The sequence below is a fragment of the Meles meles genome, chromosome 10 (assembly GCF_922984935.1).
Source record: "Meles meles chromosome 10, mMelMel3.1 paternal haplotype, whole genome shotgun sequence".
NCBI lineage: Eukaryota > Metazoa > Chordata > Mammalia > Carnivora > Mustelidae > Meles > Meles meles.
In genome coordinates, this window is record NC_060075.1 from 49,685,568 (window position 1) to 49,700,602 (window position 15,035).

The 15,035-nt window shown below is 45.4% G+C and overlaps 1 non-coding gene across 1 annotated transcript; it reads right to left on the bottom strand.

Moving 5' to 3' along the window:
* Positions 1-11,780: 11,780 nt before the first annotated feature.
* Positions 11,781-11,892, bottom strand: LOC123952391. Its single transcript, XR_006820641.1, has one exon. It is a non-coding gene; the product is annotated as a U6 spliceosomal RNA (small nuclear RNA).
* Positions 11,893-15,035: the final 3,143 nt, after the last annotated feature.

The following is a 15,035-nucleotide window of genomic DNA, read 5'->3' on the forward strand; positions in this document are numbered from 1 at the left end:
AGTCACACTTTCCTAGTATCAGACATATTTTGGGATGCTATTTAGGAAGATAAATGTATAGCTAATGTTATAAGCTAGGCAGCATGAGGCCAAGGTACTACCAAAAATACCCAATAAAGGTAGCTATAAATATCTTCTGGGAATAGAGTGCTATCCTAAATGCTTTACCTGCTTTATGTCACTTAATCCCTATAACTCCATGAGGTAAGATGGAGAAACCAAGTCAAAGATGGGTTAAATGCTTACTCAAGATCATATGGCCTGTTAGCGGCAGAGGTGATATTTGAATCCCAGTAGTGTGAAGCCAGAGGCCAGGCTCCTGCTCCCAGGATTCAGCCCCCTCCTGTGGAAGCTAGCGGGTCATGACCTGTAATCTCAAAGGATTGATTTAATTTCCCAATGTGGCTAAACTAGTCACAAGCCTAGAATAATACTATTCTATTTAATAGGAACTTCATTAGGCATTATTATCAGTAGTATTCATAATAATTAACAGTTGGTCTTTTCCTATTCAGGTAACATTTGCACACCCACTGTCCCATTTGATAAAATAGTCACATGTAACAGGAAGAACAGCTATTCATATAATCCCCATTTTACAGATGAAGAAACCATGACCCAGAGAGGTTAAGTGCCTCCCCCCAGATCACTCAGCTAACAAATGACAAAGCAAGGAACATTGTTACTCCTTTTGACATCTTTGTCTTTGTTTCTTATTTTTTCTTTCATCTCACTTCAGACCCACATTCTTGTATCATCATCTGAATCCTTGACATTGCCTCCATTAGTTTCGGCTGCTCCAAAGACGTCCCTGTCCAGCATTTGGTTTGCTCCTCCTACAATCCCTGATGAGGTCGAAATGGCCAGAGTTGTTCTTTCCAGTTTCCAGTTGAAGAAGCCAAGATTTGGAGAGTTCAGAGGACTTGACCAAAGTCACAGATCCACGATAAGGATCAAAGTCTCGGACCTTTCATGGGCAAGGGTGGATTTTGTAGATAATCCTGCAGAATGAATGAATCATTCTTACTCCCTGTCCCATCCTTAAAGCCTGGCAGTGCTGACAAAGGAAAGACTGACAGTTGTGGAAAAAGTGCCCACATTTATAAGTATTCTAAACATAATGTGCTATTAATGCAACTTTTTATTATAATGGACTTACAGTCATTTCATAGCTTCCACTATTGGCAATATGTCAACTTTGGAATGTTTTCCTAATTATTCCAGAGTCAGCCTTACTCTTCTTGGAAAGAACAGAAGAACAGAAGAGGAAAGAAAGGTCACTGTTTTAAAAATAGGCCTGGAAAGGGCCAAAGGAACCCAGATCCAGAATGTAACTTTGCCTTGGTCTTTGGCCCTAAGGAAGGGGTTTGTACTTTTGTAAGTGACAACAGTGAAGCCATGATTTTAATTTAATTTTATTTTTTAAGACTTTATTTATTTATTTGACAGAGAGAGAGAGATCACAAGTAGGTGGAGAGGGAGGCAGAGATAGAGGAAGCAGGCTCCCTGCTGAGCAGAGAGCCCGATGTGAGGCTCAATCCCAGGACCCTGAGATCGTGACCTGAGCTGAAGGCAGAGGTTTAACCCACAGAGCCATATTAAATATTAAATTTTAAATTTTAATTTAAAAGCCATATTAAATATTTAAAAATATTTCATTTTAAATACGGCCCATCAGCACCGGAAGGCTAGATCACCTGCAAAAATGGATCAGATTTCTTTCTATTCCTTCCTTCCATCACAGTCCTCATTTTTTTCCAGTATAGGCAGTGGAAAAAGGAAAAGCTCCTGTGCTCAGGCTCTAAGGGAAGAACATGAGGGGAACATAAGGGAAGGCACACTTTTGCTTATATCTCAGAACAATCCTCAGAGGGGAGCACGGAGTTGCTCACTTTATAGGCGAGGAAACTGAGGCATAAGGAGGTTAAGCAACTGAGGTCACAGATAGTGAATGAGAGCCAAAGGAAAACCTGGGCTTGTAAATATGCAGTTTAACTTCCGGTAGCTACAAACCCACTTTCCTATGGATGTAGATTCTGAGATCTTCTGACCCAGTAGGAAGGAGCATCCAGGAACTGGTCTGCAGTGCTGTGAGGCCTGGATTTTGAGTCCAGCGGGGAGAGAAACAGATCCTGGGGATCTTTGGGCAGCTGCCATGAGGACAGAATTGATGGTGGAGGAGTGCTCTCAGATTTGCCCAGTCAAGATTTCTTATACTTCAGGGACAGTTGGTGACAAGTTAAGAGCATGCGCTGGAAGCCACACAGACCTGAGCTTGGACCCCAATTCTGGCACTTACTAGCAAACCTTGAGCTTGAGCAGACCAAAGGTGCAAGATGTCAGATCTGAGATACCGCTGCCTGCCTCTTAGAGCTGTTCTGAAGATTTAATGAGATATGAAATGGAAAAGGCCTAGCACATGAGGCACCTGGGTGGCTCAGTCGGTTAAGCGTCTGCTTTTGGCTCAGGCCATGAGCCACGGGTCCTGGGATCGAGCCCCACCTCAGGCTCCCTGCTCAGCAAGGAGTCTGCTTCTCCCTCTGCCTGCTGCTCCCTTACTTGCCCTCTCTCTCTCTGTCGAATAAATAAATAAAATCTTTATTATTTTTTTTTTTTTAAGAAAAAGGCCTAGCCCAGTGCCTGGCCTATGGTGAGTACTCAGTGAATGCAAATTCCCTCTTGAACCACCGTGGCAATGCCCCTACTTCACCTAATGTGTCTGTGATTCACCTTCCTCAATATCGTACCCTTGGTCAGTGAGAATCAGCAGTGAATGTAAAGTGAGGGGGAGTGGTGTCCAGGGAATCCATAATGTGTTTATGCTCCCTCCCTATGTGGTGACTAACATTTCCCAGGAATAAATAACTACATAGCACTAGTGCATTTGCTGGAGTTCAACAAATACAGAGATGGTGGGTGCACAACGAAATAAAGAATTATCTGGCTGGCATCTTAGCAGTACTATCATAGATAGCACAGGCATCCTGTGTCCTTCCTATGACTCCATTCACTAGGATCTAAGAAAATCAAGAAAATCAAGACCTGCCTGGTGTGCTAATGGAACTTTTCCCTTTATGGTAGTTTAAAGGCATAGCCAGATGATCCGTAAATAGTAAAAAATGTAGTGGCAGTTTAGTGTAATAGTTAAGTGCACAGACTCAGATTGCTTGGGTTCTAATTCCAGCTCTGCCGTTCACTAGCTGGGTGATGTTGGCTAAGTTGCTCAACTCCTATAAGCCTGTTTCCTCATCTGGAAAATGGGGCAGTGGGATAATAAAATGAGATAGTACATATAAAGCACTTTAAAGAGTATCTAGGGGCGCCTGGGTGACTCAGTGGGTTAAGCCTCTCCCTTCAGCTCAGGTCATGATCTCAGGGTCCTGGGATCGAGCCCCACATCGGGCTCTGCTCATCGGGGAGCCTGCTTCCCTCTCTTTCTCTGCCTGCCTCTCTGCCTACTTGAGATCTCTCTCTGTCAAATAAGTAAGTAAAATCTTTAAAAATAAAAATAAAGAGTATTAGCATATACGAACCCTCAGAAAGTGTTAGCTGTTATGACTGTGGTGTGTTACTTCCCTGAATGTGAGCCTGAGGGAGCTCAGTGAGTTTGTGGAATGAAGGAAAGATGAGTGAAGCTAGAACCCCATGCTTCGAGCAAATATACCAGTGGTTGCAACCTATATTTGGGGTTTCCGTATCGGCTCCACCACTAGTGGGCTCGGATGGGTTATGCCCATGTACAATGGGTGTGAATACTAGCTGCCTTACTTTCTTCACGTAGTTATTGCCCCAAATAGAGATCTATTGCCTGTCATTTTAGCCTTTAATCTTTGAACTCATAAAAGTTTTCTTCTGCTCATTAAGGAGTACGCCCTCTGGGAGGAGCCACGTGGTAAGCTATTACCTGCTCAGTCCCTAGCGACACATCAACACTTTACCAGTATCACAGGAATGGGAGAGTGGAAGGTGGGAGACAGGATTAAGGAAATGAGGAGAGCAGGAGATGAGAAGCCTTCCAAGACTTCTCCCTTCCTTCACACGCTTCACTGAGGAGCCTCCTGCCCAGGGCCTCATAGTAATGTCGCTGGCTTAATGCCACAACTATTGGAAACTGCCAAATGAGAATGATTCCTGACAGTCTCTTTTCTATTTTGAGGGAAGAGAGGAAGTTTGGGGGATGTGAGACTTTCTTTGGCATCTATGGGACATGGATAATAGAAGCAGTGAGAGGAGGACGCCATGTTGGGCAGTTTTTCGTTGAACTTTGGGAGATGGAAGCAATATATTAGGAAGATTCTACTTTCCCCAGCGAGCTGACTTAAAGGTACAGCACACTGAGAAAGCAAAATTCCCTCAATCCTTCCCACCAGCTTCTACTCCCAGTTTCTTGTCCCTAGGCCCAGCAGAAGATTCTGCTGTTCCTAATCTTCCTGGTGAAGGTCCCAGAAACCCCCGAAGGACACTTTGGTTTGGCTGAATCAAAATAATATGTACTGCCATCCTACTGTGTGCCCTACATTGTGCTAGTCACCGGCTAACGGGGTTTTCAGAAACAGCTATCTCCCCTCCCTTCACAATGAAAGAGCATGCAAACTTCAGCTGTCCCAGTGGCTTTCCAGTGTAAAGACCACAGTCCTCTGCCTCTCTTTCAGCTTCGTGTAGCCTTAGGACTAAATTCAGCAGACGGAATATCAGCAGGAATGTCACAGGGCAGCTCCCAGGCATCTTCCTTAAAAAACAGAAATCTATAAGTCCATTGCACAAGTCTTTATTGTTCCTCTGTCCTGCTGCCTGGGGCTTGTGTCCTGACATGCTGGACCTACATATGGCAGAGCAACAGGGTGGACATCATGGAACACACAAAAAGGACCGAGGGCCTACGAGACAGTGGGAATTGTAGGATTCGCATTTTCCAGGGGCATTTGCCTTTGGCACAGGTCATGATCCCGGGGCTAGGATCAAGCCTTAATGGGAAGCCTGCTTCTCCCTCTCCCTCTGCCCCCACAGCCACTGCCTCCCCCTGCCCGGCTCTATCTCAAATAAATAAATAAATAATCTTTAAAAAGATCAACAAAGAGGAGGGAAAGAAAGAGGGGCCTATAGGAAAATGTAAATTTCTAAATTTTTCTGGGTGGTGATAAAGTGGTGTGTGGGGGGGTGTTTTCCACTGACAAACTATATAGCATCTCTGTAGAACTTCAGTCTGTACTAAACTTATTTTCAGGCAGGCCAAAGAGAAAGTTACTGAAGCACAACCAACGAAATAATTATTCTTATGTATACATTATACCACTTTAAAACATTATTTTGGTGCATTGGGTGGCTCGGCTCAGGTCATGATCTCAGGGTTCTGGGATCAAGCCCTGCTTTGGGCTCCCTGCTCAGCGGGGAGTCTGTTTCTCCCTCTCCCTCTGCCCCTCCCCCCTGCCTGTGCTCTCTCGCTCTCTCCCTCTGTCTCAAAGAAATAAAAAATCTTTTTAAAAAATTATTTTCCCAGGGCGCCTGGGTGGCTCAGTGGGTTAAAGCCTCTGCCTTTCGCTCAGGTCATGATTCCAGGGTCCTGGGATCGAGCCCCGCATCGGGCTCTCTGCTTGGCAGGGAGCCTGCTTCCTCCTCTCTCTCTCTCTGCGTGCCTCTCTCCCTACTTGTCATCTCTGTCTGTCAAATAAATAAATAAAATCTTAAAAAAAATTATTTTCCCTGCAGAGTGATAACATCTAAGTGAGATATTGTTGAAGGGTTGTGAAGAAGGCAGCTGAGAAGTTTCTCTGGAGACAGAATGAAAATGAACAAGCCTTTCTCAGACCAATTCAGAAAAAGAGCCAACTCTTTTGTTTCTATTCTGTTCTCAATTTGCTGTGAGACTTTAAGTGAGCTATTAAACATCTTAGACCTTATTAAAATGGGGTGGTAATTTCATATAGAGTGGGTATTGTTAAGCCTTCTTGTTTTTAAATCCAATCTGAGCCCCCCCCCCCCGCCGCCCTCACACACACACACACACACACACACACACACACACACACACACAAATGTAGCTTTTGTAAGCAGTCCACTGACTGCTGGGGCGTAAGAGGATCTGTCTGAAGAGCTAATGCAGTTATAGATAGATATTCCATATGCTAACTTAACATAAATGCTTCAAATTTTTATTTCCTTGATGGAGAAACATCAGGGTCTCTGGCCTGTTTTACATGCTTTAGCCTTGGGTGGGAAATGCCCCTAAGTAAAATAAGAAGCCATTTCAGAAGTATTTCTCCTTTCCCACACCACTTATTATCTCTAACAACTCATTTTCCATCCACCGTGTTTCCCTGGACGGATTTTACGATAGGGAGTCTCCACCACTGGGGTCTCTGAGAGTCCAGCCAATTCTTTCTGGCTCCCCAGTGGAAAATGGAGGACAAAACTCGGAATGATGACAGGGCTGGCAATGGGATATGGCCATTATTTTTCTGGTTTCCATCTACCCTGCAGGTGGCAAGTTTAAAGGTTTGGGAAATTCCCTGATTTCGAGATGCACCAATTTCTGATGGGATCACACTAGCACATGCAAGTATAATTGCTCCAGTACTGGCCAGGTCTATTTTCAGGCTGTGTGTAAGGATGGCAAACAGCTGCCCACAGGTCTATAAAGTTTCTTACACAAGAACCCAGCCCCTGAAAGCTGAAAGTAAAGACACATGCCAGCCCTATGAATTCTCTCCATTCTATACTGTAGATGGAGGCAAGGGAAGTTTCGCTGGGCTGACCAATGACTACGAGGTCGAAAGCCCTAGAGTCCAAGTCAGAGTCCTGTGCAACATCTTTGGCCAATGGCTGTGCTGTATTGAGGCCCCAGGCAGCCAAGAAATTTGGCCAGTGGTCAGGAAAGTGGGCTCTAGACCTGAGCTTGCCATTGCCTGGTCTGGGTGACCTTGGACAAGTCACTTCATTCTTTGGTGAATACAGTACCAATCCCAACTCTGCTACACACTCAGAGAACTGACTTAAGCTAATTCGCCGCATTGAGTATCAGAGGAAGCCAAAAGGATTTGTTTTCGAGCATGCCCCCATTGTGTCATCCTATGACTCCAGCCCCGACTCCTACTAATGCTATGGGAGCAGTCTGGTAGTAGCAATGAGAGAGACGTCCTTGTTCGTGTTAGGAAATGGAGAAGACGGGATGGCAGATTCTCAGCTCCCAGAGCTGATTGTGTTGCCAGATACTTCACTGTCAAGTGTCTTTACAGGTTGGCGACTGTTTTGAATCGTTACAAAATTCTGTATTGGCCAATGACTCGAGGCCCTGTCTTCTGCAGTGCACTGACCCACGGAAGAGTTGCACTCGGTGGGGACCTCGCAGGAAGAGTGACGGATGCAGTAATCCCTACACTACACGGAGAACACAGATAATTTGGACCAAGGGTGGGCTGGCTGTTCCGAGCCCCAGAGCGCTACTGCTCCTACCCCAGCCTCAGTTTGCCCCGTGCACCCGGAATGGTCCAGTTCAGCCTGGGTCTGTTTTCCTCTACCCACAGGTGGGACCTCTTCTCCACGCAAAGATGGGCCTATCGGTCGCAGGCAGGAAAAGAATGTCGCAGGCAGGAACTGAATCGTCGGGGCGCTTAGGCCTCGGCCGTGGGTCCCCAGCCTCCTGGGTGCGGCCAAACCCGAGACGCGCGGGGATGCTCTTTGCAAACACCGCTGCGGGTAGGTGAGGCGGGGCGCGGCGCCAGAGTACCGGGCTGCTCCCGCGGCCGCGGCAGTTCCGGCCTTGCTCGAGACCAAGCCGGGGGAGAAACCCCAGGGCGCGCGGCTGCGGGGCGGCGGGAGGGCAACTCGCGTCGCGGGCGTGGCGGCGACAGGGCCTGGAGCCTGCGCTGTAGCCGGAGAATGCCCTGAAACGACCGGTACGTATTTGCTGGGAGGAAATTCGATCCTCGAGCCCTTTCCTGCCTGAGCTTAAAAATGGATTCTCCATCTGCTGCCAAAGCCTCGGGCTCTGGACAGCCCTGTCCTGGCCCCCGTGAGTTGTGCGAAGTCCTGCAGACAGACCCCCAACCCCCGGAGGCCCTTGCTCCACCCACCCCTCTGCTCTGACACCCACTGGCCCTCCCCGACGTTGGTGTTCTTTCAAAGACCGGTCACCAAAAAAAAAAAAAAAAAAAAAAAAGCCCGGTCACCTATTCCAGCCAAGCCCAAAGGAGGTGATGCGCTGTCAAGTTCAAATAAAGAAGCCCATTTTCTAGGTATTTCAATCTGTCCAAAAGAACTCTGAAGACGGATGACATACAAGGACACTGTTACCCTCACGCTATCGGTGAAATGTAAACAAATAACAACAAAAAAAACTTCACACACAAAAAACGAAAAGCAACAACAGATAAAACCTCTTGAAGCAATTTTGACATTTTTGAATTTACAGTTGCTATTTCGTTTGTCCTCACAATCTCACTTTCTTTGGGAAATTTTCCTACACAATGCATTTAAAAATATGTATTATGTTGGGGCGCCTGGATGGCTCAGTGGGTTAAAGCCTCTGCCTTCGGCTCAGGTCATGATCCCAGGGTCCTGGGATTGAGCCCCACATCCGGCTCTCTGTTCCCCGGAGAGCCAGCTTCCTCCTCCCTCTCTCTGTCTGCCTCTCTGCCTACTTGTGATCTCTGTCTGTCAAATAAATAAATAAATAAATCTTTAAAAAAAAATATGTACTATGTCATTTTAGTGATAACAAAAAAGTGGAAATAACCCAACTGTTCATCAATGTATAAATAATATATTTGAAAAATGAGTACACATATCAAGAAATACTGTATATAAAAGATTTGTGTTCACAGGCAGACAGATCTAAGCTTATGTTAAATGAAAAAGAGTGAGTTATAAAAGACAGTAGATATGGTAAGATTCCCTATTCGTTAAAATGCGAAAGAAATTGTAAGTAAATGTCCACAACACACTCAGATATGATTAGCAACTTATTTCATGGTGATTATATAGAAAATATATGTATATTTTATATGTGTATACATCTGGAGAAATATATACCTAACTGTTGCATTGTTTATCTTTGGGGTAACCTGAGAGGAGGGAATATGGAGCATTAACTTCCCACACTCTATTTTTCTTTTTTCTTTTTTTTTAAGATTTATTTATTTATTTGACAGACAGAGATCACAAGTATGCAGAGAGGCAGGCAGAGAAAGAGGAGGAAGCAGGCTCCCTGCGGATCAGAGAGCTCAATGTGGGGTTCCACCCCAGGACCCTGTGTTCACGAAGGCAGAGGCTTTAACCCACAGAGCCACCCAGGCACCCCCACACTCTATATTTCTTCAAAGTTTGATTTCTTTGAAAATAAGCATGCATTAATTTTGTATTTCCCACATGCCAAAAACAATAAAGATTTTTTAAAATCACACCCCTTCCTCTCCCAAGATTGTCAGATTATTAGCACTTGTCCAGTTCTCTCTGAGCTTTCCATTATTATGTTAACTTTTCCTCCAACCTCCTCTCATCCCTGTACCAGTATCCAAGAAACTCACATTCCTTTCATTTCAACTTACAAATTGCCTCTTTCATTTGTGCAAAGAATTTTTTTAGATCCTTTAAATAAAAAGAATGAAAAAAGTGAGAATATTACTTCCCCTTTACCTATTCATACTACTCAAACAGAAAGATTAGGTGCAGTATTGTTTTGTTTTATTTTATTTTATTTATTTTATTTTTTGGCCCTTGAAAGCATTGCAGTTTTTTTTATATATTTTTTTTAATATTTTATTTATTTGACAGAGAGAAATCACAACTAGGCAGAGAGGCAGGCAGAGAGAGACGAGGAAGCAGGCTCCCCACAGAGCAGAGAGCCTGATGTGGGACTCGATCCCAGGACCCTGGGATCATGACCTGAGCTGAAGGCAGAGGCTTTAACCCACTGAGCCACCCAGATGCCCCTAGCATTGCAGTTTTTAATCCATTACTTCTCAAGTTCTGTGTAGATGTGGCACATATTCTCTCCCAGGGCAGCCAACCATGAGCGATCTTTAAGACACAGTGTTTGTTTCTATTTAATCCAGAAAGGCAGAAAGGTGTTATACTCCGTGGAGGAAATACCATTGAAAAGTTGAACAGGATTTCCAGGGACTGGAGTTGGAGTGGGAAAGGCACTCTTGGCTAAAGGAAGGACACCATGAAGGAGGCTAGGAGAGGGGAATGTGACTTGGACCATGGGCTGTGATTCTGGGATTGTTTAAATTAGTCTGAATATTGTCTCAGAAACATGAGCTCAATTCATATTATGGGAAATAAGCATGGCCACACTTCAAACATGCAGAAATGAAGGGCTTGTCTGGCATTTTAAAATATCCACATAGAAAAATGGCACCCAGCAGCAATAAACTGAGTGGGTCCGCTCCTGCCAACATGTCTGATACGGTTCTTACTTACACATAAAACAACATCATATTTCCTTAGGCAAAGCCTTGGAATATTCCAGGATCACACACATAACTCAGTTTTTGCTCAGACCCCTGATGTCCCTCTCTTCTTTTTATTCGTTTTTTTATTTATTTGACAGAGACCAGGAGAGCCCAGAGAGGGAACACAAGCAGCAGGAGGGGGAGAGGGAGAAGCAGGCTTCCCACTGAGGAGGAAGCTCATTGCTGGGCTCAATCCCAGGACCCTGGGATCATGACATAAATGGAAGGCAGACACTTAACCAACTGAGCCACCCAGGCACCCCAAGATATGCAATTTAAACAAGATGATGTACACAAGGCTTTTAGAACATTAAGCCTCTTAGAATATTATGACTAAAGTTTATAATATAAGGCTTTTTATTTATTTGTTTTAAAGATTTATATATTTGAGAGAGAGAAAGAGTGCATGAGCAGGGGGAGGGGCAGAGGGAGAGAGAGAATCTCAAGAAGACTCCCCACTGAGCAGGGAGCCAAGCTCCACTGGATCTCAGGATTCTGAGATCCAGGACATGAGCCAAAACCAAGAGTCCAATGCTCAACTACTGAGTCACCCAAGTGCCCCTATTTATTTATTTTTATTTTAAGTAGGCTTCATGCTGGACATGGGGCTTGAACTCAAGATCCTAAGATCAAGACTCACATGTTCTACTGACTGAGCTGGCCAGGGGCCCCAAGAATATAAAGTTTTTTAGAATACTAAAAGTTGAATCACAGCCACAATTACTGCTTATTCTTGAACCGTTCTCCCCTCCTTAAGATGCTGCTAGCTCTACATTCTCTAAATTTTCTTAGTTCCATCTCTTATTTAATGGAGATTCTAACAGTGGGCCCTCCCCTGCTCTCTGCCTTCTCTCTCCTGTCCAATGGGAGGCAAACCACCATACCATAGTCTAAAGAAAACCTCATTGAAAACGTGGAGTCTGGGGATCTGAGTGGCTCAGTCCTTAAATGTCTGCCTTGGACTCAGGTCATGATTCCAGGATCCTGGCATCCAGCCCTGCATCAGGCTCTCTGCTCCATGGGAAGCCTGGTTCTCCCTCTCCCACTTCCCCTGTCTGTTTTCCCTCTCTCGCTCTGTCAAATAAATAAATAAAATCTTAAAAAAAAAAAAAATAGAAGAGCTCTTTAAAAAATTTTAAAAATAAAAAAAGGAAAGAAAACCTGGAGTCTGTTCTTCCTCTTCTTCTGTGATAGCTTCTGAGTTTTTAAAACAACTTTATCCACATATATTTAATATATCATAAAATTCACTTATTTCAGGTGTACGATTCAATGATTTTTAGTTACTTGAGCAAGTGGTGCAAACATCAAAATAAATCAGATTTTTAAAAAAGTATGGATTACTTTATGAATTTGCATAACATCCTTCAGCAGAAGCCATGCTAACCTTGCTAAACTTCTCTGTTATCATTCCAATTTTAAAAGATTTGTGAGCACAGAATAAATTAGTTTTAGACCCTTTTCAGCCCCCTTCTTATGGTAGGATCCTTTATGCCCTCCTACAGTTAATCTCCGCTTCCCACCTCTGGCAAACACTAATCTACTTTCTGTTGTGATATATTTGCCTTCTCTGGACATTTTAGATACATGGTATCATACAGGAGGTGGTCTCCTCTGTCTAACTTCTTTCACTTAAACGAAGTTTTTAGATTTATCCATGATACAACACACGTTAGTAGTTCAGTACTTTGTGTTTTATCACCTGTCAGATCACAGTGATTTCTGCCATGTCTGTAAGAATCAATGTTGATAATATACAGTGGAAGTTAACTATTAATTCACCTACCATGCTCTAAGCACTGGCTGAGTATTTTATTTGCGTCATAGAACTTAAACTTCACAACAGTCTATCTGTTAACCCAATGGGCCATCTAGGTAGATTCTATTATATACATGTTTGAGTTGAGGACACTTAAGTTTAGAACTGTGAACAGACTTGCCCAAGGTCACAAAGCAAGTAAGTGGCAGAGGGGGGCTTAAGTCTAAGTCTGTGTGACTCTAGCGAGCCAGAGTCATCTTCAAAATTACAAGGGGTCTTTGTATTCCATATGCTCCCATCATCAGAAAAACAAAACCCAGGAGCGTATTCATAGGAAGTCCACCAAACAGATGAGAAATGATCAGTGCTTTGTCAACTATAAATCCCCACTTGTGTGTAAGGAATTTTTACTTCATCATTTTCTCCATATTTGATGCTACTCTTGTTCTGGGGACTTTTTTTTTTTTTTAAGATTTTATGTATTTATTTGACAGAACACAAGCAGACAGAGAGGCAGGCAGAGGAAGAAGGGGAAACAGGCTCTCTGCTCAGGACCCTGGGACCATGACCTGAGCTAAAGGCAGCTGCTTAAACCGACTGAGCCGCCCCTGCGCCCCTGTTCTGGGGACTTCTCACTCCTCTGGGAAAGAGCTGGTGTCATGAAGGACTCAGTTGTACTGGATACAGATTTCTGATGTTTGAGGAAATTTTTCTGGGCACTGTCCTGATGCCATCCCTAGGCCAGGCAGCTTAGGAAAATAGGCTGGAACTTTACCCATCACCCAGTCTAACAGGAAATGAATATGCCGGGGGAAAAATTCCTTAGGATCCATGCTTTCCAGTGTTTACAATGTTTAGGGTGGAACTCGGGCAGTGCATAGTAACAGTGAAGGTGGGCCATTCCATTCTCCCACCCTGTGGTGTCTGAGGGGCTGTTCAGTAGGAAGATTCTGCTGCCACAGGCAGAAACACTCCTCTCTGAAGATTTCTAAAGAAAACTCCAGTTGTTATTTAAAGTCATAGAACCTCTTTGAGGTTTTATGATCAGCCTCAGGCCCCACATTTATGGGGAGCCTCAGACTGGAGACACTAGCCTTCAAACATGTGTGGTTATTATTATAAACGGATTAATAATATTGGTTTTAGTAATAATAAATACTGCCACAGACCATGCTTCCAATCTGTCCTAGTATGACTGAGTAATACTTAAACACCCTCATTAGTCACAGAAGCGTCCTCACAGTGAAAGGTCTCTATTCCATTGAGCACCTCAGGGATCCCAGGAGGTGCCTAGTGTTCTGTGAAGGGGTGGGGGGTGAGAACCCAAGCCTTTGGTCCCTTGAAAAGGTCCAGGAAAAGCAAGTACTCAGACAAATTCCATTCTGGCTCAGTAGCAGCTAACTTAGATCATGGAGCCTCTTACTACTGGCCCTTCATGGCTGCTGTGCAATCCCCATCCCCTACGACCTATTTGTTGCATGAAAAGAACTATTTTTCGGTGTTAAATGTCCGTCACTGATTACACGCGTGTGTTCACTTTGTGATATTTTGTTCCCTTTATGCATTTTTTGGTGCATACTATTTCAATAAAATTTACCCCCCCCCAAAAAAAAATACGAATAAAGAAAAATATTTCAGGGTGAAAGAACCTAGTGGGGTTCCCGTCGCCCAGGCGGTGGCTATCACGTGTTTATTGAATAAATGATCTCATCGGATCCTACCGTGTGCGGTAAGCAAACGCGCATTGTATTGTTACTGTTGTCACTATGACCTTATCTTAACAGAAGTTCACGACTGGGCTCCGGTCTGCAGCTGGTTACGTCTTGGAGCCCGGAGGCCCTCCCGGGTTCCTCTCCCAGGACAGAGCTGGAGGACGGTGGATCGCTGCCCCATTTCGGGCTGGTGGCCCGCCCTGCCGCAGCCCCGGGCGAGGGGACGGAGGAGGCCGGGCGGCCCGAGGCGACTCTGCCGGCCCGCAGCCCCAGGCGAGTGGGCAGGGCCGGAGGAGGCCTCCTCACGCCTCGGTCGGGCTCACGGGGTCCCCGCGGGGTCCCCGCCGGCTCCGGAGCCCGTGTTTCTGGGGCTTCGGGCCCTCCCAGTCGCGCGCCCGCCCCGGCTGTCTTCCGGGCAGCGTCCGTCCATCTGTCCACCGCTGTCTTCTCTGTCTCCAACCGACCTTCACACCCTAGTCCCCTACCCTGAACGACGGTGCCCTCCGAGCCGCCCAGTGAGCATCACTATTGGATATCTTTCCCTGCATGGGGTGGTGGCGGGACAGGAAGCACGGAAATGTGAGAACGGTACAGCTTTTGCTTACGTGAGCCACCAAGAAAGCCTCCGACCTGGGCTCCCCTTTACGTGGACTCAGTGCCCAAGTTCACCTATGGACCTGGCACAGCGTAGCTAAGAGAGTCCCAAAGATCCTAGCCTCTGTGCCCCAGCTGTGGTGGGCTCACTCAGGTCCCTGAGCCTATGCCTCATCTCCCCCATGGACAAAACTGAAATAACAACAATGCTCCGCAGGAGAAAACCTCTCTTGCTGCCTGCCTGGGTCCGGGTCGCCCTGTAGGACCAGGACAACACCTCAGCCTCCTTGCTGTTTGTCCCAACCAGACCCCCAGGCCAGCACACGGTTCATCGTGCCGCATCTCTGGGTTCTCATCTCAGCCCCCAGTGCCTTCATCTGTGTAGTTGTATCAGCCCATCTTTCTCTCGCGCACAGACCCCCTTGCGCACGCTTATGAACTGTTAATGTTGTGAGGCTAAGTACCCCCTTGCTCATGTGAAATGCCCAGCGCTGTCTAGCGCGGAGCCTTCCTGAATCG